We start from the raw sequence: 27120 nt of genomic DNA, 5'->3' as shown, positions 1-27120 counted from the left end.
CTTCAAATATACGTGATTAAGATGTTGCAATATTTGTCCTATCCGATATAGGGATTATTTAAAGTCCCTATAATAACAAAATTTTAAATCATAACTTTCTTGAATATGAGCATAGCTATCAAAAGGTAACATGAATTATATCAGAAGAAAACATAACCCAGTAATGAAACCTATATAGACAACTCTTACTCATCGTTGTTTGAGTCAAAATTAATGAACGTATGAGGTATGTCCTCCTCATTATTGGCCTTGGTAGTGTCTTTAGACTAGTCTATTTCTACATCACCTTATTCCTCTTCCTTCATCTTTATAGGGTGTCCCTCTTCATTCAACTCCTCATTTCTTACTCTAGCATTGAATTCTTCACTAGAGCATGAGGCAATTGGAGCTCATTCTCCATGGTGTTCTTCTACACGTGTGATGAGAATGGTTGAATTTAAAATTAAATAATAGATGTAGAAGCCTCATTTGTGAAGTAGTTAATTAAAGAATCATCAAAACAAGTTAATGAATGACCATGTAAAAAAATATATGTATACAAGTGTAGAAAATTTGATGCAAATTGATCAGCAGCAGGTATAAGATTTTATGGAAAGGTTCAACATTCAATGGGGAGTACTTCTCTAAATGCATCTTATCGCTTGCACAATTCAGAGCAGGATTATAGTTCACATGCAACAAGAGTTGGAAGAATTTTTCATGTTTCTGCTAGGAATATGCACTTGTCACTATGAACTGTAGAAATATGACTATTCCTTTAGAATAGTCATTTATTTTTCATATTTGTTTTCTACTTGGCAGATTAATGTTGGCACATATTTTCTCTTTTTCACTTCTTTGGGTGCATACTGTTGGTTTTCCAAAGCATTTTCTCATCACATATACATTTATATTCCTGAGATTGGTTTGTAATGCAATGGAAGGCTTCTAAATTCCCCAGGCACTCGACATTTTCCTTCACTAAAACGAGATGCTCCCTGTGTTAAAATTTTTTAGACAGGTACACTGTAGAGCAGAGTGATTTATGTGGTACAATTATCAAGAAGGACAACCTCGAGGGTGAGACACTTCTCGCTCTACATGTAAAATGGATCTAATTTTTATCACTCAATCTTTCTCTCCATTATCCTTATTTCATTCTCCATGTAATTATGGTAAATTACTTTGATGCAAATTTTCTCTCTTCTACTGTCAATAGTTGTTGTAATTTCAAGAGTAGTTGTCTCCCTGAAGCCCTAGTGTTTGGAGCCTTGTGTTTGCAGCACAAGCTTCTTCTATTTAGTTCAAAAATTTTTTAGGAGTATATGTTATAATTGAAGGGATATTTTCTTTATTGCTATTGATGGAAGTTTTGGAAAGCTTATTTAGGATCATATTCTTCTATGGTTATCTTCTAGTATTATAATTCTTCACGAAAATTCTAGTTCTCAAATTTCATGAATCGATGCTTATCCATGACGATCTAACACTACTTCTTGTTCAAGTTGGCCAAATACCTACTCTCAAGGTAGAGCATCTTCAAGTCAAACTGAAAATTTGAAATTACAACCCTTAACATCTTCTCACATGGTAGCTAGTTCTAGCCGAAGGTATTCCACACCTCCAGCAAAATACTCAAAAACAACGTTACAAATTTCTAGGACAAGCCCCCGTCGTCAACTATCATCAACAGGAAGAGGTGGATATTTAACACAAAAAAGCAGGCATGGTTTCTCCTCCTCTCTAAAGGTACGACCATGGAAGTATGGTATTCATGGTCCCCCCCGCCCCCGCAAACTACCTCCAAATATCCGCATAACATTATCTGATCTGTCAACATCTTACTCAAGGAGGTTGTGTCCAACCTCAAGCCATAGAGAAGAAACTAGGAATAAATGAAGGGAACAATTTGGATCTCCAATAATTTGTAGGCAGGCCTACTCATCAAATAACTATGATTCTGATCATTTAAGCTCTTATAGTAAGAGCTATGTGGTTTTATCATGCGAAGATGAGATAGATTCTATTTCTTCAACAACTTCAGTTAAAAAAACAACATACATTAAAAACACAACACATCACCAAGTAACAAGAAAGAAAGGATCAAATGCAAATATCGAGGCTCAGTAAACCTCAAAAAGGAAAGTAAAACCCTTAGCAACAAATGCTTCTAGTGGCTCTGGTTCTATAGTACATCAATCGGTATGCTTAATGATTCAGAAATAATTATATTTAGATATACTTATTAGCTTTATGTGGTTTCAGTGATATTACATCGTCCTTTTTTAGTTGATTGCTAATTTATCACACTTCCTTGTCAATAAGGGTAAATTATTTCTCTGCATGTGTGTCCAGTGCACAATGCACCATGGAACCATTTTTATGATATGTTATTGAGATGGAGCGAGTGAATCTCTCTCTGCTATCTTATGAAAGATGTCTTGTTGTTGCTCTATCTTGCAACATCTTTGTCAGAATTCTAAAAGAATGTTTAGGACATTAATGTCAAGTGAACCTGTTGACTCATTTTACACCTATAAAAGAACTTACTACACCAGGGAATCTCCATCAACTCTTCAGTAACTACTAGCAATAATGCAAGCTCTGAGCATGAGGCATGTGTTGCACCGTATACTGAAGTTTGTGATCGACATTGCAAATGTAAGTGATGAGTCAAGAGAGTACCTAACCTCACTCTACCTAAGGAAATATTTTCTTTTGATAAAATGGAGATAAAAGTTGAAGATGTTGAAAGACATTGTGTTGACTCTTCTAGCCTCTCACGAGAATAGCGAGATTTCTTTGAGCTAGAACAAATATTGTATGTAAAATATTTGCATAATGATTCATATGAACATAATTCTGATAAACAAGACGCTGGAAACCTTGGCAAGCCACTTATAAGTGAAAATGAAAGTGTCAAGTGAATACCTAGCGTTACCGGTTCTCATGGATACGATTTTTATCAAGATGGTGATATGGGCCATACTAAAAAGGATGAGCATGGAGATCAAATTGATGAACATAGAGAGATATCTTTATATTTTAAGAAAGTTGTTATTCATAGAAATGATGAATATCTAGGCAGATCCATTGTGGACATGCAAGAAGAAAACTCTTTAAAATTTATGAGCATCAAGAATTTCAGTGATGGTATCTCAAAGAATCTTCAGGCATCTCTTTTGAGAAATTTTGAAATTGCAAAAAAGTGGAAACATGACCTTGATTCAAGGAAATATGTGATTATGCCTGAAGATACCAAAAATCAAGTCTAGGAAACTAATTGCCACAATATGTGTTTCCAAGATGAATTTTCTGCTGGAGAAGGACTGGAAGTAATAACATGAATCTTATGTATAACTTGACCTGTGTTTTTACATCCACCATAGAAAGTTAGAATTGCAGCAGAATCCAAATTAGGGACCATGCAATAATAGGATTTTCCATATTTTAAATAATGAATTTGCTAAATAGGGTGGACATTAAAAAAATAGTTATCTAGGATGCATTCAAATAAAGAATACAAATCCTATGTTCATTGTCCAAAAAACATGTACTCAAATGAATAACTTACATATAATGCTCATAACAAATATATGAATCAAAACTGTCAAGTCATTAATCATGAAGTCTCAATTCTAAAATCTAAGGCCATGCACTAGTATATAAGTGTATCTGCATCAAAAATTCAACCTAGATGAAAAGGAAGACTCATAATTGGCTTGTGTTTTTACATAAACCATAACAAGTTAAGGTTGAAGCACAACCCAATTTAGGCATCATGCAATAATATCCATCCAAAGTTGGGCTCTGGATTTGATTCTCAATAGGGAATGTAAGACCTATGACTCTCACACCCTCATCATAAGGAGGTTTGCAATGCGGTCGCAGAAAAAATGTTGAGTCACACACAATCTGATTTTGACTCTGGCTCTAGCTAGCTATCAAAATGCCATTAATCATCACACCATCATCGTTGGGATGTCTACAAGATGGCATTGGTATCGACATCAAATTTCATGAATTTTGATTCTAATTTTGGCTCTGGCTTGGGCTTAAAACACTAAAACCCTCATACCATCATCATCATTGGCTCTACAAGATGGGATTGGAGTTGTTATCAACTTGCATGAATTTTGATTCTCATTGTGGCTATCATGGCTCTGACTCTAATTAATGTTCAGAACATCAATAACCATCACACCACCACTGCCATCATCATCATTTGATCTGTACTGCAATGGTTGTACTACAATGACGATGGGAATGATGCAGTTGATGTAAAATTCCACACATGTTCATCTGTAGAAAAAGATCTTAATGATGAACATGGATTGGACACGAAATTATAAATTTGAGACTGACGAAAACCATACCTCATCTCTCCTTCAACCCTCCCTGTAGAGCAACCCAATAGTAATATCGCTAGTCCCACTCACAATTCGACATTCCCAACTTGGGCCAACTCTAACACATTCTCCATCACCATTGTCCCTCTTTCCCCACCATGTTGCTAAGCATTGGTCCTACAAATGGGACACAAGGGGTTCTTAGACAACCCTGAATCCACACACTCTGCATGAAAAGTGTGCCTACAAAGAGGCAACAACCTGCATGTCTCACCCCTCTAAAATCCATCCAAGCAAACAACACACTCTGAACAATCAAATTGATGCATCCATAATCCATTCTCAATCCTATCATCATTATTGTTAGCATCATTGCAAAGCATTCTATGTAACATAATATACATACCGCCATGTTTATATTCAAAGGTAGGTAGCTTCTGCACCTCCTCCTGAGACATCCCCACACCATTCCCACTGACATGAGAAGAAGAAATTCCACTCTCTGCAGGCCTCCTATCACTCAGACTTCTGATTTCTCTAACCATAATACACAAATGAATTGAAATCATAATTCCAATACCAAAGAAAAAAAATACAATTGATATCACCACAGACGTTACCATGATGCATGTTATTAGAGTAACTATGCGAACATACATCAATTTCAACACAACAACTCTGTAGTTAAATTATGCTCGGTTCTTCTTCTATGGTATGATTGTTTTTTTTATGGGGCTTTTGAATCCCAGTAATATTAACCCCATAAAAAATAGTGTATAATAAAATTATCACCAATATGTTGAAATTGAATCAGATCATCTTCGTCCTGGTTAGAGTTTGCAATTGGATTTTGATTTTCAAGTCAAATTCTTCAGATTTCACAGTCATTCTTTCCTCGCATCCTTCAAAACCACCCACCTGATTTCCCCAACAAAAGGCACTTTAACACCATCCTTGAGACCATGGAAAGGCTCCATCGGCGTTGGACTTGGCATAGATCATGATATCCCATCTCTTTCTTTCGCTATTTTTTGAAATGTTGCAGAAGGCGAAACACGAAGAATCAACGAAGTTGGCTTCGAAAATCCTAGTCGGTGGTCAATGCAATTCTGCTCCTCAAGAGATGAAAACCCTATCTAAACTTAGAGACTTGAAAGAAAAAAATATTAGGCAGGTCTTTCAATGCTTTCCACGACACATGACCTCTCGATTCGTGGCACCCAACGACTGAACATAATTCACATTTCACGGCGTAAATCAAGTAATTAGTGGATGGTTGAAGAAATTGGTTTACAAGAGTCGATGATGGATCGAATGGCCAATTTTTTTTGAATCATCTTGCATTCAATCAAAGGGAGTTGAAGAGTGCAAAGTGCTACCTGGGGGAGTTCTTCCCAAAGGAAATGCCTTACTGCATAATTAATGATTTTATGAACTCATTAAGGATGACCCATTTAGGGTACTTATTAAATCCAATCAATTCAACAATATCCTTAAAGAATTAAACTTAGACACATTTGGCTTGTATTGCTGAGAAGTTAGATACTTATTCCTTTGAATATGTTTTGTGTTTCTCCTCTTGTAATATTATCTACAAGATAATGTTTAATAGCATTGCCAATAGACTCAAGCGAATGTTCAATCATTTCATATTTGAGGAGAAAAATGATTCTTTCTAAAGAGAAAAATCCACATGCTATCTCTATGGCCAAAGAAGCCATGCATAAAATAAGGATTCAAAAGTCACCCTCCATTAGATTAGAACTAGACCTCTTGAAGGCAAATGACATGGTCAGGTGGGCCTTCCTTTGCTTAGTTTTAACTTAAATGGGTATATGAATCCCAATAGTCAATTGTATCACAGATTGTATTTGAACTACATTTTTTTCTATATTCATCAATGGATCCCTATCCCCATTTTCTAGTCCTCTAAAGGACTCACACTAGGTTAACCAATCTTCCCTTTCATATTTCTTTTGTTGCGAGAAGAGATTAGTAAATTGAAGACATAGGCCAAAAATGAAGGGTACCTTATTAATGCATATGTTGTTTTTCGACATTGCATGTCCTTAATGCATATGTTGTTTTTCGACAATGTGATTTTGTCCCTCTAAGTAATAATTCACTCGTTTAAAAATATTACTCAATACATGTTGTTTTATTGTTAAATTTTGTTATCAATATACATTTAAATATAGTATTAGTAGAAATGATCTCTATATATTTTAAAGTCTAAAATCAATAATTTTAGATTTGTTGATGTATGTTGTTTTTTTATTTAATATTTTTACTAATTTTTTAGTTATTAATATCTATTTAAATATAGGTATTAATTATATGGGGAAGTAGAAAGAATTTTCTAAATATTTTAAGACCAAACTTAGTAATTTTATTAAAGTATATACAATTGCATCTAAATGTGTTGATGGACATTGAACGAAAACATACTGTCTCAAAAAATAAAAATAAAAGTGTTGTAAGTGATGACAGATCTCCAACTAATAATAAGGGATATTTTATTGATGGGTTTCAATGAAATTTTTCTTATCAATATTTGTCTTCTAAATACCAAATTTGCATGAAATGATTTTCATATATCCTTCATACTAGGATGTAGTACTATTTTAGATGTCTCACATCTTTCTATATAAAGTTGATATAAAATTAAATTATTTATAATAAATATTGATATATTCTATTTCATTTTTTTTTTGTTATTAACCATTTTTTTTTGTAACTGTTTTATTTTTTACTTTTCAATATAACCTCACATGACAACATTTCTCCAATATTAAAATAAAAGTTCCTCTCCATACAGTTATTTAAAAAATATAAAAAATAAATTATGTTTTTAATTTAAATTGAAAAAATTATATGCAACTATCCACTATTAACCACTAAATCGTTATAATAATTCTGGAAATTCCTCTCCAAAAATTATAGAATTATAAAAAATGTAATTTTATAAATAAATAAAAAATTATATAATAATATGAAATAAATTCATAATTATTTAATTCAACTTATATTTAAGTTCAATGAATGATATTGGTCAATTTTAATAATAAATAAGTTAAATCAAACATTTATTTATTTGTGCCTTTCCCAGCTAGCTTTTCGCTAGCAATTCTTAACAGGCAAGATAGTCATGGTTCATTTTATTTATTTATTTGTGCCTTTCCCAGGTCGCTTTTCGCTAGCAATTCTTAACAAGCAACATAGTCATGGTTCATTTTTTTTAATATTCTAATGAGAAATTTGATTGTAAATAGATGTTGCTCTGCCAATCATAGCACTACAATTTTTGTTGCTCGCTCCACCATTCAGAGTATTACACTAGGTTAATGTTTTTCATACTTAACTCCCATGGACACTATCTTCTTTTCGCCATTTGCTCCAATCAAAGTCAGAAGAACTTCAACGAAAATTAAACATTTATTTAAATAGATGTTGTTCATATTTTAAAAATTATTATTTCTAGTTAGGTTATCAATTCTAATTATGATAAATAAACTATATTATATTATATTATCAAACAACCAATTTTTATAATTAAAGAATTCCTAAAAAACTTTTTATATAAATTAATATATAAATATAATTTTAATTTGAATATGCTTAAAAGATTATACAAATCTATTAAATTATCAAACGACCGAATATTTATAATTACTTTTAAAAGATGATTTCTCACTAAAAATCTCAAAGCCTTTAAAAATATGATGTATAAATCTGATTTGTAATTTATAATTTACTGGGGTTAAAAAAATATTACAATTAAAGTCCAAAAATAATATTTCTGACTAAACAAGTTTTGCTTTCTAAAATAAGTTTTATTTGCATTTTATTTTAGAATATAGAAAATTATTAACATATACATAAAAATTCATTCTTTTTGGTCTAATATAATTTTCTATTTATTATAAATTATAATAACGTTTTTAATTATAATTAAATATGGTAGAAAGTTAATTTTTTTAATTGTAATTAAATATTATAAATAGTTAATAAAATTAATATCATTATATCTATTTATTATAAATTATAATAACATTTTTTAATTATAATTAAATATGGTAGAAAGTTAATTTTTTTAATTGTAATTAAATATTATAAATAGTTAATAAAATTAATATCATTATATAATTGAAAAATTGAAATAACTAATATCATTATTTTCATTTTAATATTAATATAAAATAATTACCTTATATAAAATATTTTAAGAATATTTTATAAAATAACCTTTTTAAATATAATTTTTATAATTATTTATAATATATTAATATGTTTTATTATTAACGAAATATAATGTAAAATCCATCCGTACTTAAGTTTAAGTTCAAATCCAATCCCTACATTTTTCTCTAATATTATTATTTAGATTTTTTTATTTTTTTGGGTCCTTAACGATGGTAGAGTTGTCTTTTCATTTTAAATATATTGAAATAAATATATAAATTTCGAAAAGCATTTATGCAAAATAATATCATTATAATATCAATTATAGAATTATGAAATTATGAATTTGTTTGAAAAGAAATTTGGTGATATTTTGTAAGGATAATAAGAAGCTTGTAAAGCATAATAACAAGTTTGCAAAAGATTAATAGCAAAGATAGCAGAAGAGAAAATGATAACCATGTTAAGGGAAGGAAAGATACAAATATTGAAATATACAGATATATTTGCTGCGATGAAAATATATTGACAGTGAGGCCATTCTTATGACAGCTATATTAAAGGAATCTATAATAACAATGCTGAAATTCATATGACAACTCTGTTAAAAGGACAGACAAAAATATTATAAAGTAATGCAAATAACTTATAATAACATGATTAGAACTTTTCTGCAGACAGTGGCTGTGGGTGCACAGGTGACCTTTTCTAATCAATGTTATAAACCCTGGAGAAGAAGGGTTAAAATACCTAATTTTGTCATTCCACACAACCTATGGCGACCGAATGGATGGTTTCCCTAAATTTCTGGTAATAATTAAATTTCCGGTCTTTTGAAACATTCAAAGGAAAAAAAATTATCGCCCTTGCATTCCCATGTGATAGCTTAACGTTTAATTAGCTTAACGTGAAAGGAAATGGTAGTTTAGGATTGAGGTGTCTCTTTATGCTCTCAACTGAAATGGAAGATAAAACGGAGATAGTAATCATTATGTCACCTTCTTATTTCTGAACGATATTTTGCTATTTGTAACTGCTTCTCTCACAGAGATCGAATACTTAGAACGAGTAGTGTCCTATGGCAGTCAATTCGCAGATATTCCCATTTTAATTGTGAATCCCATTTTGTTATTCACAACTCATTCTATTTAAAACGTGGAATACTAATAAAAAAAGCCAAGCCGTAGTTTAATTGGCCGGAAGAATTGAGTGGAAAATTATGGAAATTCCAATCATATTTAAAAAAAATTCTCACACAAATAGTTTTATTAATTTATTTTCAGCTTCAGATGCTTCAATTTAGGGTCACTGTTTGGAAAATTGCTTAAAGTATTGAACTCTAGCTACCTTTAACTTTATCTGAAAACCGAAATCTCATTGAATATATGGCCTGTTGTGTCTTGGCTAGAACCGGAGCTGAAGTCTCCACTCTTGTTGAAGCATAAGTTAATTGCTATTGTGTGGGACTTGCAGGCTGTTGCATCTAGCCTAGATTTATAGTGGCAGCCAGTTGAATTTGGTCCTGGATTTGTTCAGGATAACTCTCACCAATTACCGATTATCCTAGATTAAAAAAAAAAACTTTATCTAAAAACCCTAACAAATTTACCCATTTCTCATATAAGTTTTCTGAGATGGCCGGATATACTAAACTGTGCTGATAAAACGGATTTCTAAACATAACCATTTTAATAAGCTTTTGCGGCGGTGGAATTGTCTGATAACAACTATTTCACCGAAAGCAAATACTGACACATCAGTAGATTGAAGAGTGAAAGTGATCGAAAGGGATGAATGACTTACTCGTTGTGGCTTGCAAATTCGTGAAGGTCGCCGGTTTCAGAAAAGACGATAACCGCGACTTCAGCATCACATTGAACAAAAAGCTCAAATGCATTTCTGAGCAATTGGTTCTTGCGTTTCGAGAAAGTTGTGTTCCGGCACCTAGGCTTTTAAATGCGTTTCATCTCCACATTCTTCTTCCCCATTTCCACGGCAACCCTTATCTCGATGGCAGATTACCAGAATGCTTACATGGCTGCTATGGCTCACCTCTTCGTCTACGTTTTCATAAACGAACATTGACCGACAACCTTTATCTCGATTGCAGATTCCCAAAACCTACTTACATGGCTGCTATGGCCACCTCTCCATTTGCGTTTACATAAACGAACATTGACGGACATCTGCATTATTAAAAAATCTCTGCAAAGTGGATGATGGGATACATGGAGCATACAGCGGCCGCGGTTTTCCAGAATGATCATCGACATCATACAGCTATCACGGTTTTCTGGAACAGGGATGGAATTTGATGAGCAATTTGTCTGTGGTGATTTGCTTGTCAAATAAAGTTCAAAATTGTTCAAAATTTTACAAAGCAATCAAAATCTTTTATTAAAGAAAAAATGTAAAATCCCTCAAATTTAAAAAATCAGTCTGTTTTGAAATTCCATCACTGTTCCGAAATTACCATCAACATAAATATTTTGAGAGCATCTTACTTCCATGGTCTTACAATGACGACGATCGCATAGAGTCATTCATGGAGCGTCCCGCCCCGTCTCTGCAATTTTCGAAAATCAATCCCGCCCATTTCATATTTGAATATTGAATAAATTTTAAACCTCCACGACTACCCCCAAAGGCCGTCTTTTTGCGAAGTGTTTCATCGATTTTCACATAACCTTAAAACTGCGAGCTGAAAACATACATCCACGTAACTAAACGATGTCTTTTCTTGGCATACGCACCCTAGCAAGGTCGCCACTCCTCTTTTTAGTGAATAAAAGGGTAAATCGTTTAGGTTTGTGTTTTTTTTTTAAATAACAATTTTTTAATAATTTTGTTTTAATTTTTTTCTTCATCTTAATTATTGGTAATGTTTAATTTTGAGGGATTAAAAGTTGCAAAAGTTTAAGTGTAAATTTATAAATATATTTTTTTATTTATAGATTTATGTAATAAATCAGTATTATTTTCTATTATTTATATAAGTTAATTTGTTTATTAAAATGATGGTAATTGAGGTATATCAATCATATTAGTAAATGTGGTAATGTTAATTTATACAGTTATATATAACTATATACAACTTGAGTGGGCCTATTGGTTAAGAGCATCTACTTCCTCCTAAGAGGTCACAGGTTCAAAAGCAAAGGGGTAGAGGAGAGGGGGTAGAGTATGTATGTCTTCATAGATTTAGTAGTTAATTAGATAATATTAATAATAATGTATTAAGGTTTATTTGCATGTTAATTTGTTAGAGTCTTGGAGCCTTGTGAGAAAGTAAGTGAATGAATATAATAACTCATTTGTATTCAATTAATTAGTGAAAGTCACTTTTCTAGTTTACTGTCTAATCCATCATTCAACCAACCATTGAAATACCTTTGTCAATGATTTTATTAATTAAATTAATTAATTAGCAAAAGTGACTTTTCTAGTTTAAATTAATATATTTGGAGTGTCAAAAGTTAGGATGAGATTAATAGATATAACCCAACCTAGTTTTCCTTTGTCTAATCCACCATTTAAGTAACAATGTAAATAGTGAGTGGATAATTTTATTAATAAAATTAATTTTTTTTAATTAAAATAATATTATATTACCATACAACTTTGACGGGCCTAATGGTTAAGAGCATTTATTTCCTCCTAAAAGGTAACAAGTAAGTATGCCTTCATAGATTTAGTAGTCAAATAACTCCACACAGGTGCATCCCTTGTCGCACAAACAAGAAGGTCTTATACACCAATTTGGTGTTTGGCTTGACCACAAACAAGAAGATCTCATACACCAATTTGGTGTCTCGCTTACACGAATTTGGTGTCTGGCTTGAACATTACCTTAAAATTGTATAATCAATGTTTTCTTAGAAAACATAATTTTATAAAACTACTAATCAATATATTTAAAAAATTAAAATTAATAATTTATTATTATTAGTAATAAATTAGTAATTTTTTTATCTTTGTTATATGTTGTACATCAAAATACTATTTAAAAAAAATATTACTAATAATAATAGTAAAAAAATTATCATATGTAATACCTCTTTTTTATTTTAGTGTGTTTAAAAATTAAAATTAAAATATATTTTTTAAAATCTAATTTATTAATTTTATATATTTATTTTATTAATTTTAATTAAAATAAATAATTCAATTTTATATATTTCGCTTTAAAAAACTATAATAGATAATACCTTTATTTTATTTTATTTTACAATGTTTACAAATTAAAATTAAAATATGCTTTTTAAAATCTAATTTATTAATTTTATAAGTTTTATATATTCATTTTATTAATTTTAATTAAAACAAATAATTCAATTTTAGATATCTATTTATTAATTTTACTAGAATAAATAATTATAAAATAATATTAAGTAATTTTATATTTTTATCCAATTAAAAAAAAATTATCATATATATATAATAAAATACAAAAAAAATATATATATATATATATTTTAATAAAATACAAAAAAAAAAAATTATATTTTATTATTTTATAAATATAAAATGCGGAATTTTGTATTGGGTGTAGAATGTAAAGCAACACATTGTTCTATTAAGACAATTTGTGGTTAAAAGGTCATCTATTCGAAATTTGACTTAAACACCCCTTGATTGTGATTCCTCAAACCACAGGTTAAACATGCTAGTCATCTCAAAACTCACATTACCTAATAAACAAAAAAAACATAAAATGTATAATTTATACATAACAATCATAGTTCCTTTATACATATATAAAATTTTATTGAAATATATTAAAATAAAATTATACTAAATATTTAATATTTGAAAATAAAAATGTGTTACACTATAAAAATAATAATAAATTTATTTTTAGAATATATATATATATATATATATATATATATATATATATATATATATATATATATATATATATATATATATAATTTTATTGAAAAATATTAAAATAAAATTGTATTCAATATTTGATATTTTAAAATAGTAAAATAAAAACCTTTACAATATAAATGAATAAATTAGTTTAAATTCATTTTAACTATCAATTTATAAAATATTTACTAAAATTAAATAAATTTAAAAAATAAGAAAAATGATTATATAAATATTTGGTATATATGGACTAAATATGATGTGTAATATTACCAACGAAAAAAGTGGCAGTCCATGAACAATAAGTTGTTAATATTGATCAAAACACTTAGAGGTCTTCTTGTGACCTGTGTTTCATAGGGAATGGGGAGTTTCTTTCTTTTTTTGGGTTCTATTTTTCTATTGTCGGATTATCGCATATTTTACTTTCCAATTTCCATGTCACTCATCTCAGTTTAAGTCTTTGTTGGCATTTCTCTTCTCAAGTTTATTATGGATGATGAACTACTTTATTCTGACGAGGATAACCCTTAAAGTGGGCATGCATACCGATCCCATGAATATTTATTTTTATAAAGGATCGCCCATTATTTTCACCTCCCATTCACTTGACAGTGGAAGTGTCTGACTTTCCTCAAGTATTATCTAATTTGTCATCAAATCATCCAGATAATCCACATAATTTGGGGATTCCAGGCCTGACTCCTTCTGCTAAGCATGCTCATTCTCTAGATATAGTAAGTCGTAATCACAATAAGCATCATGTGATAGCCTATAAACAATGAAATTCAAATATTTAAATGGTAATAGGGGATGATATTCCCTTTTGAGATATTCTACAACTTATGTATAGGGATCTAATTGATCGGTTTCCTAGGAAGGTGGTTAAACCTTCTTCTTTACCACATTGGATCGATTCCAATTGGGTTCTTATTATCAGTCTTTCCTGCAATTCCACATATTTCTTAAAGCTTAATTATGTGGTATCCTCAATAAAATAGACGAAGTGAGGACTGTCCTATCCTCCGACTTATGTTGGTGAAAATCTAGGTTGATGCTTCAAAAGTGGAATATGGATTTCGACGCTTCACTTAGCCCCATGTGAATGAAAAAAATATGGGCCCTCCTCCCATCTTTGTCAGCACCCTTCTAGAACAAATCAGTTTTGGAAAAAATAGGAAATAATATTGGCCAATTTGTTTGTTGGGAGGAAGTTTTCCTTTCAAAGAAAGATGGATGAGTGGCAAGGAAGTAAGCGGAGATCAAGCCCAACGAAGGTTTCCTAGAGGATATTGAATTGGTATTCAACAAGGTTGCATGGAATCAAATGATTGATTATTAGCAGTTTCCCTTCCATTGTTTTCCTTTCCATGAGGTAGGTCACCTCGTCTCTAATTGCACACGAAAGAGAAATTATAGTCATCTAAAAAAGTTTGGATTAGGAAATTTTTGAAGATGTAGATTGAGGCCTCAGGACTGACGGAGAAGGATCCTCTGTATCCCAAAGTCGAAGACAGTGATGATGATCATCCTCCCTCATTAGGTAAGTGTTTTTAGACCCCCTCATTTTTTCCTTTAAAAAATAATGATAAAATTCTTCATGATGGCAATATACTTGGGAAAGTTTCCAAAGTTATGTCTTTCCAAATCTGATTTTTCCTTATGGTTCGAACTCTTCATCCAACTCTTGTGGGAAACCTCCTTCTACAGATTATAAGGTCATTCATTCCTCAAACGAGCTCTATGTTTCTATTGACCTCCATATTAAGTGAAATGCTCTCTGTTCATCTTCCTCGATGTGTGAATATGTTTTAGAATCTGGTGGTCTAGCCGTGGATGCTCCTTCTGTCAGTCATGCCAGTCACAAACCCTTGCTTTCTAACGCCCAATCTAAGGTTAGGGAAGACATTCTAAGTGGAAAAAATGCCACAATATCCAAGGTTCTTAGATAAAAGGCCCCTCCCATGAAGGAAAATGAAGATCTTGTCTTTGAATATTAGGGGGTTTAGGTCCAACCCCAAAAAATTGACTCTAAAGTGGCTCATTCAAGCCCACATCCTGGATGTTATCATGCTTCAAGAAACTATGTCATCAGGTGCCTATGTGGTTTCAATTTTAGAACTATGGTGTAGGAATTATACTTTCTTCTCATAAGATTCAAAAGGTTTTTTGGGTGGCTTTCTTATGGCTTTATGGCCTAATCAGTCATTTTACTTTTCTCAATCTCCTCCAAACATATATCGATTGATTTTGTTTCAAACAAACTAGAAGAGATAAGTGATCACGTTATTCCAATTACAAATTCTTATGATGCATTAAATAAGTCAAAATATTTATTTGACTCACTCTCATAATTGGAAGTAGTTCATAAATTAGACCTATGGTGCATGATGTGGAAGCCATTGGAATTAAAATGGACATCCCTATCTTAGCCTTTGTGAAGGCCCTATATCCTACATATTATCACTATCTTCAATCCTTCAAAGTTAGCTCCCAACTCAACAATGATACTTTTGACACTCTTGTGGAGGCATTTGAAAGAAGGGAGAAAGCTTTTGGGAAGAGGATTATGGCTTATCAATACCATGAAGAATTTGTGTGCCTTGCACAAAAAGAGAGGAACCAGTCACAAGATTATTCTAGAGGAAGAGTTGGTAGAATAAGACATGGAAGGAAGAATAACGGGGACAGTGGGGATAAATATTATCAAGGAGGAAAAGATGATCTCCATTATATTTGTTTAAAGATTTATAAACCTTGTGTGATTTAGTTAGCAAACATTTGGATAATATTTAATTTTTCATTGAAAATAAAAATAAGAAAAACGAGTTGAAAAAATGGATGTGTGTATGTAGGTTGATACAACAGGTTTTTCAATCATAGCTAAAACCAAAGAATCCAACTGATTAACCATGTAGAGGAAAACATGTATATCCACTAATTATTTTTTAATATATATTCCTATTACATAAATTAATAACCATGCATAATGAAGACCATTAGGCATATGCCCTTTATGCAAAACTTACCAAATGGTACCTCAAATACCATATGGGGTCAAGGACACCAGAGAGAATGCATGTGTCGTGGTTGGACACCTTGATCATAGTGTCTAAAGTGTACAGTGTTCATTTTCTTGTGTAAGGCTCTTATTTTCCTCTTCAACCATGGCTTAGGCCCTTAGAACTCTCACTACTATCCAAAACCAATTAATTGTAGCCACTTTCCACTTAAAGGCTAAAGATCTCACAGAAAGTTCGTATGTGGTGTTTCAATTTATCTTTCATCATGCTTAGGCCTTGGAAGCTTGGATAAATTCCTAAGTCCCTTTTTGTGATTTCGTAACCATTGATAAGTTATAAAGAGCCATCATGGTTACTAAAAGCATCATAATATCCCATGGTAAAGCTCTCATATTTTAGACTCATGGTTATCAATTAAAGGTGTTTTCCATGTGATTGAGATTAGCAAGCATCATTTTGGGCAGAAGGTTGTTATTGTTAACTCATGACCTTGGTTGGCACTATAGACCCATTTTTGGTGTGCAATTAACCTATTCATGGTGTCCATTAGACACTTGGAAGAAAATGGTATCTAGCAAAGTTCTAATGTGGTGTTTCAACGACATTCCCATGGTGCTTTAGGTTGATAACAAATATTTATGGCTAGATGTTCTTATTTCCTTCCCTTAACTACAACAACAGACTTGAGAACTATCAATTATGCCTAAGTATAATGTGTTAATCGACTCAAATGTGAAAGAATCCCTATAAAGGGCTTAACTCAATGTTTCTAGGTGTTGTTCATGGTGCTTGATCTCAAGAAGGTTTACTTAGGGGGGTCACTATTTCCGGCTTGACCATGCTTATACCTCAACATTTCATCTACAAAATGACTACTTATGATGCTTTTACCCTACTCAGAGGTGAGAGAACACTAAAATCTTCCTACATATTGGTTTTTGGTTTCCTAAAATGTTTGAGCCTAACATATTTTTCTTCAATACCCCTATGGCCATTCAAACATCTCAAGATGAATGGCCATATAATGAAGCTCCCTTTTGTCTAAATACATTGGAGCCTCACTTGTAGGAAGTCTCTAAGAACAAAAGTTTGGGAAAAGCTCATGCAAATTATAGAGAAAAAAAATATATTTTTGGACCTTTAGGACACTCAACCTTTCTATTAGACTTACTGTTATCGGGAAATCTAGTGTCTATTCATAGCTACTAGTCCCACTAAGATGGGTAGCTATCTTAGAAAAAAACAAATTAAAGTCACTTGTTTTTCCTTTATGAGGGAGAGATGAGAAAGAAGTAGAGAGTACCAACCTCAGTCTTCCGCTTGGCTTCTTGCTTGTTTCCTTTCCCCTTTGACAGAATCTCACCATTGCTTCCTTACTTGCCCCGCTTCAAAGAACACTTGTAGATTCACAGTAGCATAATACTATCAAAGCATAGAGATCTTTCACTGTAAAAAATATAGGATCAGATATATATTGACCATACAAAAGCATATATCAACACAACATTCAAAGATACACAAGAATATGGAGGAAAACTCAAATAGCTTTATTAGTAAAAGTAGTAGAAGAGAGGATTACAACCACTTGGTCTAACCCAGCGCCATCCTCCCAGCTTGAAAGCCCTCTTCACCTCATACAAAGCAAGATCACCTAACAATGTATTCAAAGAGAAACCAACAACACTTCCTTGCAAATTACAAAATTCCAGCCTTCTTGGATCTCTTGGATGAGGGATCCATATATAGATGTTTACAGGAGAGTGAGTCAGCTTCTGAGATTTTGATTATTGTCATTTCACTGATAGTTCTTGGTTCCACATGGAGATTTTAGATCTCTTACTCATCCCTGGGTGAACTCAGAGAGGCAAGTGTCAAATGAGCAGTTTCTAGAATATTCTCTGGGTTTCCACCGAGAAAACTGCTTGTGCCATTTGTTTGCTCTCGGTCATCACACCCTATAGAAGGGCTTTCCAGTATGCATCGCACTTTTTGCATGTGGCAGGTGAGATGCATCGTACCTTTAGCACTGGGAAGTCTGTATGGTCTTGCTTTGACCAGTTCTGAGTAGTTTTTCATGGAGAACTTCTGGGAGATGATGTAATCAGCTGACCTTGCTCCTTTAGGGTATGAAACAACACTTTTAGGGACTTCAAAGCCCTTGGTTTATGGACATGTATGATTAGGGATGCAGTGCCCAAATATGTCTATAACAGTTGCCCCCTAAAGTATGAGGTCGTAAATCCTTTTTGATGTTGGGTGAAATGCTTTATAATGAGGATTCGAGGTTTTTCGCACTGGAAGGTGACCTGTAATAAGATACAATACAATACATTATCCTCATAATATTTTCTTGATCTAGTTGAGGCTGGCATTCCGATGCTCAGCTTGATAAATTCATTTTCATGTATGTAGGACAAACAACCGTCTGTGTTCAGATAGATGATTCTGGTAGAGCCATCATCCCTTAATTTGGATGATTATCTGTGTAGCAATGATGTACATTTGATGTCTTTATTTTCCTGATTATATTGCAGCCCAGATGGATGAAACTAGATGGGGTCTTCAAAACTCGTTCAATCTTCGCCCGAAGTACAAGTCGATCTTTGTGAATAGATGTTTTGATGTTGAACACGGAAAGACATCGCCTGATTACCAGCCAATGATGTAGACTGTTAACAGGCACGAGAGGAATCATCGATGATGATGATGACCCTCAAGGTACTACAGTACAATTCACGTGGTGTGAATACATGAGTTTAGGTCGAACACCACGCAAAGCCTTTCCGTCGAAGGCCATTAATGTAAACCTATTTCCGGAAGTGAGAAACTTCCCATTGAGGCATGCAAGCTTCAAAGTACTGAAAGGGTTGTTCCTAGGTTAGCTTCTTGGATAATGTGCTGATGTCGACAAGAAGTGACCTGGCGTAGGAGGGCATTGATGGATCCCACATCTATGACACAGAGCTAAGCAAATGATTTTGTAGAGGTGAGAACGATCTGATGATACAAGGTTCAGGGTGGCAGTCATGAAAGAATGAAGCGTGAAGGTATTGCAGCAGATGAGACACAAGCTAGGTAGGTGAATTCTCTGAGCAACTTCTCTTGAACATATCGGCGACACTGAAACGGATTGGTAGCGTTAACCCCAAAAGTGGATGGTACGGTGGACCAATGGTGATATGACCGGTGAACAGAATAAACCAACCTGACTCAATCATGGTGATGGAGTGAAAGTGTCATGTTCAAGAGTGACCTGCTACCAATAAAGTTTCTTCAAGTTTTCTTCCCAATTTTCCCCTGTCATTTCTGACCTGTAACTCTTTATTTTTGTCAAGCTTGAAGAGGATAACATATGCTTTTTCTATAATTTTCCCTTCGGGCAAACCCGTCGCTATGTTTTAACAAGCCTAGCAATAGTGAAACTCGCTCTTGTCTGAATGGACAAGTTTGTCGCTATTGTTTTAACGAGTTTAATGACAAGGATAACTCAGTTCTTTCCAATTTTAGAGATTCTGAAAAGAGACGGAAAGAAGACTCCAATATTCCTTTTTCATAATATAATCCCTTATGTCCGAAAAAGTATAAAACAATACAAAAGGGATGACTTTTCGATAGTTTTAATGAGCTGAACATGGAAAACGCTCGATCTTTTTGTGTAATAATCCCTCAAGTCCAAAAAGATTAAAATCTAGAGGAGGGATGGCACTTCCAATCACTTTAACGAGCTGGAGAGGCCAGTTGCTCGGCAATCTTTTCATATTTTACGAATCAGATGAAAAGAGCTTAAAGCAGACTCATTTTTTGAGGAACAAGTGATGTTTTTAGATAGCAGCTGGTTCCAGGTAATGTTTGGAAATTTTCAATCATGGAAGTGTAAAGAAGGTGGCTAATAGGATCACTCATCGCAATTGTTCCTCAAAAGAGGTAAACAATCAAATGGAGGCAAATGATCGGCAAAAACATAGTGGAGGTGATGGTAAGAACACGACCAAGGCTCAAAAGCTGATAGTAATTCGATCTCAATGGTTATTTACCAGAGGTGGGTTCATTTTTTAATGAGCTTAAACTCTGGTGGAACATATTCTCATTGCTAGGTTTATTTTTTAACGAGCTTGAACTTCGCGTAAAACTGCTCGTGATAATTGTCATTGATATTTGATTCACTGTTGACATTAGGTTCTTTTGATGGTCATACTGCCTGTTCAATTGCTCCATCAAACTAATTAGACATGAGGACATATGCATGAAAAATGAGTTAAAAAACCAATTCCCTACTTAGATTACATGAAAGGTAACTTAAAAGTAGTTTTTCACCCCTCATTTTACAATTTCATTTGGAGTTGTGACTGTTGGAGCTCTGCAGATGTTTTCCCCCTTGATTTTCACCAGCTGATTCGAGGAGATTCTATGGATGATTTTCGGCACCGTCTGGACCAGGTAGGAGCTAAACGTAAGCTCTTCAATTTCATTCTTTCCTTTTTGAATTCTAAGCATGTTTTCCTACTTTTCTGGGCCCCTGGGGTTTGAACATTTCATTCTGCCCCCATTGCACTTAGTGTATATCAAAAGGTGTGATGCATCTTAAGCTAGCCACTGGCCAGAATGTATTCATCGCACTCATTACATAGCCAGGGTGTGATGGGCACAAGGAAGAAAAATTTTGCACTGATTTTTCATGGAAATTTTTCCTATTTTTTGCCAAATCAAGACTTTGATTCTTCTCTTGTTTGTTTTTCAGAGATTTATCGGAGAAAAATGGTCGTTACATGGCATGAACACAAGCATGAAGAAGAGGACATGGTTGCCCTACATGATCCAAGTATGGTAACTGCATTGTGGAACTATGGCTTGCTTAAGTTCTTTTGAATTTCTAGCATGAGGCAACAAATCAACTTGTTGCAATATTTCCTCGATGCATGGGATCCTACCAACCAAGTGTTCTAGATAAGAGGAAAATCTATACCCATGACTGTTGAGGACATCTACTTTTTGACCGGTTTACCGAGGCGTGGTGCCCTTCTCTCACTATCAAGTTCTGCCCGTGGGGGTGAATCCGTGAGTGATTATATTCATCGATATTGTAGGGAAGGATCTCAGCCGAGTAGGGATGGCAAGATCAACATCCGAGATGTCACCGACTGGTCTTTGAGGACTATTTTATTTACCTTTGCTATATCGGCTGGCAGTGCGGCCCTTCACTTGGCCAACAGGTCCTATATGCGGTACGCCTTGGAATGCCTCGAACCCAAGGTATTCAACTGGTGTGATGAAGTATTTCCAGTGATCAAAGAACAACTTACCAAGGTGAAAAATGGAAGATCCAAGAACTTTGGCTATGGTTCTATTCTGACTGCTTTCACCTTGGAGAAGATCCCACTGATGTAGCCACACTACATTTCACTTGGCCTACCACCACCGACTGAGCCACAGATGCAGAGATGGGTTGACTTTATGGCCAAACATGTTGGTCAACTACAGGTTTCATTCTCTGATGCCTTCTTCGAGTGGTTCAACCGTCAGCAGATGGTTTATGCCGAGTATCCATATGCTGGGATGGATTTCCGGGGTGACCCGGATTTGGTGCTACCGGGTGGCGAGCAGTGGGGTGTCATAGGTAAAAATCTCTGACCATATCTTTGTTTATTGTTTTTATAATGTTCTTGTGTCTTTTAGATGTTTATCAAGATTAATCAAAACTCATGTGATTATGCAGATATTGGGCCAATGCGACCAACAGCGCGTCTGAGAGGAGCAGCTGTCGTTCCAGCAGGAGAGGTTGTAGGGAGGGCCATTCTTTATGACCTGGATGTATCCGAGACCCTTGCAATGTTGCAAGATCAGATCGAGGGCCTCACCCTTGGTATTCCGGATGTGAGGACCGATGAGCTGCCTCTGAGATTACAGCGCCATACCACTGGCGTGCCAAGCCGATGGACCAGGCTCTTACACATGATTGCACAAGCGGTGACTAGTTATCAGGAGCACCATTAGATTAGGGTGGCCCCTTGCATTTTGAGTTTTTGGGTCATATGACTGATTTTTTCCTGGACACAGAACATTATGTACAAACTATAAATAGTTAAATATATATATATTTTTTATTTTCGGAGCTTTAGTTTGGTTAAGTTATATTATCCTGATGCAGTTTATTGATAAAATTCTTTTCCTTTACAAATGTTGCAAATGTCTATCTAACACATAATTTTCTAATGAATCAATTAACATGTTTAAGTTTATGGAAATATGTTGATATTGAATTGAATCGAACTATCTTTCCAAAATATTGACCCTTAGCAATATGCAATATATAGCTAGATTCTAAATGGAATAAGCGCAGGTAAGCTGTAGAATGACGAGCTGTGAGTCTAGCCTGACGACAAGTCGGTGTATGCCATGTGTGATGGCATCAGAGAGAAGCTCTATCAATTCACTATATCTAGCGATGTTGTTCATTGATTGACCAATACATACCCCTCTAAAACTCACTAACTTACCGCTTGGATCAAAGATGGCCCAAGCTGCAAAAGATAGGTTCTGCGTACTATGACTCGCCTCGTTGGTGTATCCAACAAATGATTCCAATGGGTTTGACATCTGCAACAAAATGCAAAAGTGGATTACCTAATCAAAACAATCACTCTTGACGAAAACAAAAATGTAACAAAAGCATAAGAAGAGGTTACCATGCCGAGTTAAGCATAGTAGCGCTTAAGGTACAACCCATTTCAGGGTTGCAACAATGGAATCCCATCATAATCTACTAGCTCATAGGCTCCTTTTGCTAATACGTGCTTAAAAATATAGGGACCCATCCACAAAGACTGGAACTTACGTACTCCCAATTTATCAGATTCCTGATCATAGAGCAAGACCAGGTCACCTTCTGAGAGAACCCGGGGTTTGACATTCTTGTCAAATTGTGTTTTGACTCGTTTCTTATTCGCTTCGTTAGCCAAGGTGGCGCCACAATGAGTTTCATCCAGTTGGATTAATTCTACGAAATGAGCTTCTTCCTTTGAAGTTCCGGGGAGGAGGTCAATTGCAAGTTTGAGAGATGAAATCTCACACTAAACTGGTAAGATCGCTTCCAAGCCATACACCAGCTGAAAGGGTGTAAACCCGATCACGTTTCTCACCGATGTCTGGTATGACCACAAGGCTGAGTACAGGATTAGGTGCCAACTCCGTTTATGGACTCCAATCATCCTTTGCAGCATGCATTTTAGGACTTTTTTGATCGCTTCAACTTGCTTGTTAGCTTGTGGATAATACGGAGTAGAGCTATCATGGGATAGTCCTAATTTGGCGGTCAGTTCAACCATCATGTGATTGCAGAAATGTGATCCATGATCTGTGACTATAGCTTGCGGAACACCGAACCTGGCGACTACATGATTGAAAAAGAAAAGAGTGGTCATTTCGCCGCTGTTGTTTAATGTAGGCAGCACCTCAGCCCATTTCGTAAAATAGTCAACTACAACTATGATATACCCATGCCCCCCGGCTGAGGTGAGGTTACATTGCATGAAATCTATGCCCCATTTGGCGAATGGCCCAACATCAACTACTGGCTGCAGAGATGCAGGTGGTATTCTGTTTTTGTGGTTGAAGATTTGATAAGCATGGCAACTTTTGACTACGGTTATGCAATCTTTGAACATTGTTGGCCAGAAGTATCCTCCTCGTAAAATATTTTGTGCCGTAGCATAACCAGATTGGTGCCCCCCACATGTGCCTGAATGATAATCATTCAGGAATTTTTTGGCCTCCTCATGGGTGAGGCACCTTCGCAGAATAGTATCGACACCCCGATGGTATAGTGTATCACTGACGATCATGTAGTATTTTGCTTGGTATCAAGTATGTCGTCGTTCTGAGCGAGAGGTATTAGACCTATATGTTTGGGTTTGGAGATAAATGATTATATCTCCATACCATGGATCGCTTGAAGACATCAGAAACAAAGATTCATCCACGATTGTTGCTTTGGATGTTGAAGCGTTGGACGATGATGGGAAATCACATAGTAACTATGTGAATACAAGAGCTTTCTTTGATTTGGATTTTACAAATTCCAGATCAAACTCTTGCAAAATTGCTATCCATTTTGAATATTTGCCCCCAAGCAACTGTCGTGACAAGATGTAAGTCATGGGGTTGCAATCTGACAAAATGATAGTTTTTCGAAAGAGAACATAGTGTCGAAATCTCTGTATTGCTTGAACAACAATGAGAGCTAGCTTTTCAATAAACTTTCTTTCTGTATCATTTAAGTTTCTACTTAAATAATAAATAGGATGTTCGATTCCATTGTCTTCTTGAAATAAAACCATTGCGATGGCCGTATATGCTGCAGCCAGATACAGGTTAAAGTCTCTTTGATAATCAGGAGTGTACATTAATGATGCTTTTATTAGGGATTCCTTTAGAGCATCAAAGGAAGCTTGCGCGACCTGATCCCAGTTGAAGGGTACTTTTTTTTTCAAAAGATGTGTATAACCTTTAGCAAGTTCGGCGTAATTTGGAATGAACCTCCTTAGAAAGTTTGCTTTCCCTTGGAGTTTCTGAATCTGAAGGAAATTTGAAGGTGGAGGCAAATCGATGATTGCTTGAACCTTGCACGGGTCAAGACAGATTTCATCCTTTGAAACTATAAAGCCAAGTAAATGACCAGAACCGACGGAAAACACACATTTGTGTGGATTGAGTCTTATTTTGTAGTGTCGGCAACGTAGAAATATCACTCTCAAATGTTGCGGATGATTGGTCCGCTTTCGCGAGTGCACTAGGAGATCATCGAGGTATGGTTGAATGATGTTCTTGATGTCTTGGAAGGCATAATTCATTTCCCTCTGAAAAGTTTCCCTTTCGTTCTTTAAACCGAAAGGTAGCTTATGGTATGCGAATGTGCCCCATGGACAAATAAATGCAGTCTTTGACTGGTCCTGTGGGTGGATATTTATTTCATTATACCAAGAAAATCCATCCATAAACGAAAATATTTCGCATCTGGGGCATTCATCAATTATCTGGTCGATGAAGGGTGTAGGGTAGTTATCCTTTAGACAAGCTTGATTTACATCCCTGTAATCGACGCACACTCTAATTGTTCCTTTCTTTTTCATCACAGGAATAATGTTTGATACCTAATCAGTTAAAGGAACCAGGTAAATGAAACCATCATGGAGAATTTTTTCAACTTCTGCCTTGATGGAAGCAGCTTTCTTTGGGTGCACCTGGCAAAACCGTTGTCTTACTGGTTTGAAATCTGGATACATCTTAATTTCATGTTCAACTATGCTCGAGTCAATGCCTGGCATTTCTTCATATGACCATGCAAAGACATCTTCGAACTCGCGGAAGAGAGCGTAATATATTTCAAGTTCTGAAGAAGAACAAGATTTGCCAACATGAATATTTTCTACAACATCTGGTTTAGTCGAGATATTTATGGCGATAGTTTCTTCAATATTGGACAGATTTCACTCAGAATCCACCGTGTTTACAATATTTGATAGAAAATCAAAAACTGATGGATGATTAAGGTCGCTTGAGTAATCTTCGTTGTAATCCGGAAGATGGAAACGATGGCAGTAATCTTCCCATGGTGCCGAGAACATTGATTGCTACAATATTTCTATTGGGCTTGGAGGCAACACCTGGTGACGATCCATGCTAATATCATTTTCAGACATCTTCTGAATGAAAGATACCATATTGCAGGCTCCCACCATTGCCACTTCTGCCAAGTTGTTTGGAGGTGGTAGGGAAAAAGTACCCATTAATGTAGGGTCTTTTAGTAGGCCTACTCCGATATTTTGAAGCGACTGAGAGCTTCCGTGGATCATCGAAATGCTTCCTGTAACTTGCGTACTGTTGGGGAGGAATGTCTGTTGGTCGATTATTGGAATTCCCCCTTGGAAGGGAAATGCAATCTTTCTGAAGTATGTCGACACAATGACAGCCATAGCATAAATCCAGGGCCTTCCTGGTAGGATGTTGTAATCGAGGTTTCCATCGATAACTTCTACATCAATTTCTATTGTTTTGCCCCCCAGTTTGACTTGCAAGTTATTTAAAATCCCATATGGAGTGTATGTTCGTCCACCAAATGCTTTTAACGTCGTCGATGATCACGACAAGGGTGGTGAGCCTAAATTTTTCCAGCAACTCATTGACATAATACATGTAGATGCCCCCTCATCAATAATTATTCGATGAACAGTTTTGTTGAGGGCTTTCACTTGAATGAGGAAAGCGAGTTGAGCTGGTAACTGAGGTTCATATCCTTTATGATTAAAGGCCACAAGATTGGAATCCGCTGGGTCAATCCCACCTATTGCTGATAATAGAGCCTGCTTTTGGGAGGGGCAATTTTGCAGTACTTCAAGTGTCGACATAGCGAACAACGATTGGGCTAGGTCCTCTACTATATTATAATTCTGTGCCACTCTGGCACGGGGATTAGATGTCGATTTGTGTACTACTCCCTTTGGCGGATTTATCGTTATCTCAGGAATGATGGGTGGCACAACTGCAGTCAAAGTTGTTGTCGAACTACTAGGTTGATCAATAGCCTTGTTGTTCGACAGCTGTGGATTCTCGTAATCTTTATTCCTTGTCGATATCAAAGCATCATTTTGCTATTTTGAAATGGACAACATAAGGACTTGGGATGGGGAAACATTGTCACTAGAAACCAGATTGGT

This window comes from Pinus tabuliformis, chromosome 3_2 (assembly GCF_031772625.1).
Source record: "Pinus tabuliformis cultivar Carrire ecotype Pingquan chromosome 3_2, CPIR1, whole genome shotgun sequence".
NCBI classification, from domain to species: Eukaryota; Viridiplantae; Streptophyta; class Pinopsida; order Pinales; family Pinaceae; genus Pinus; species Pinus tabuliformis.
Note: the sequence above shows the minus strand (reverse complement) of the source record.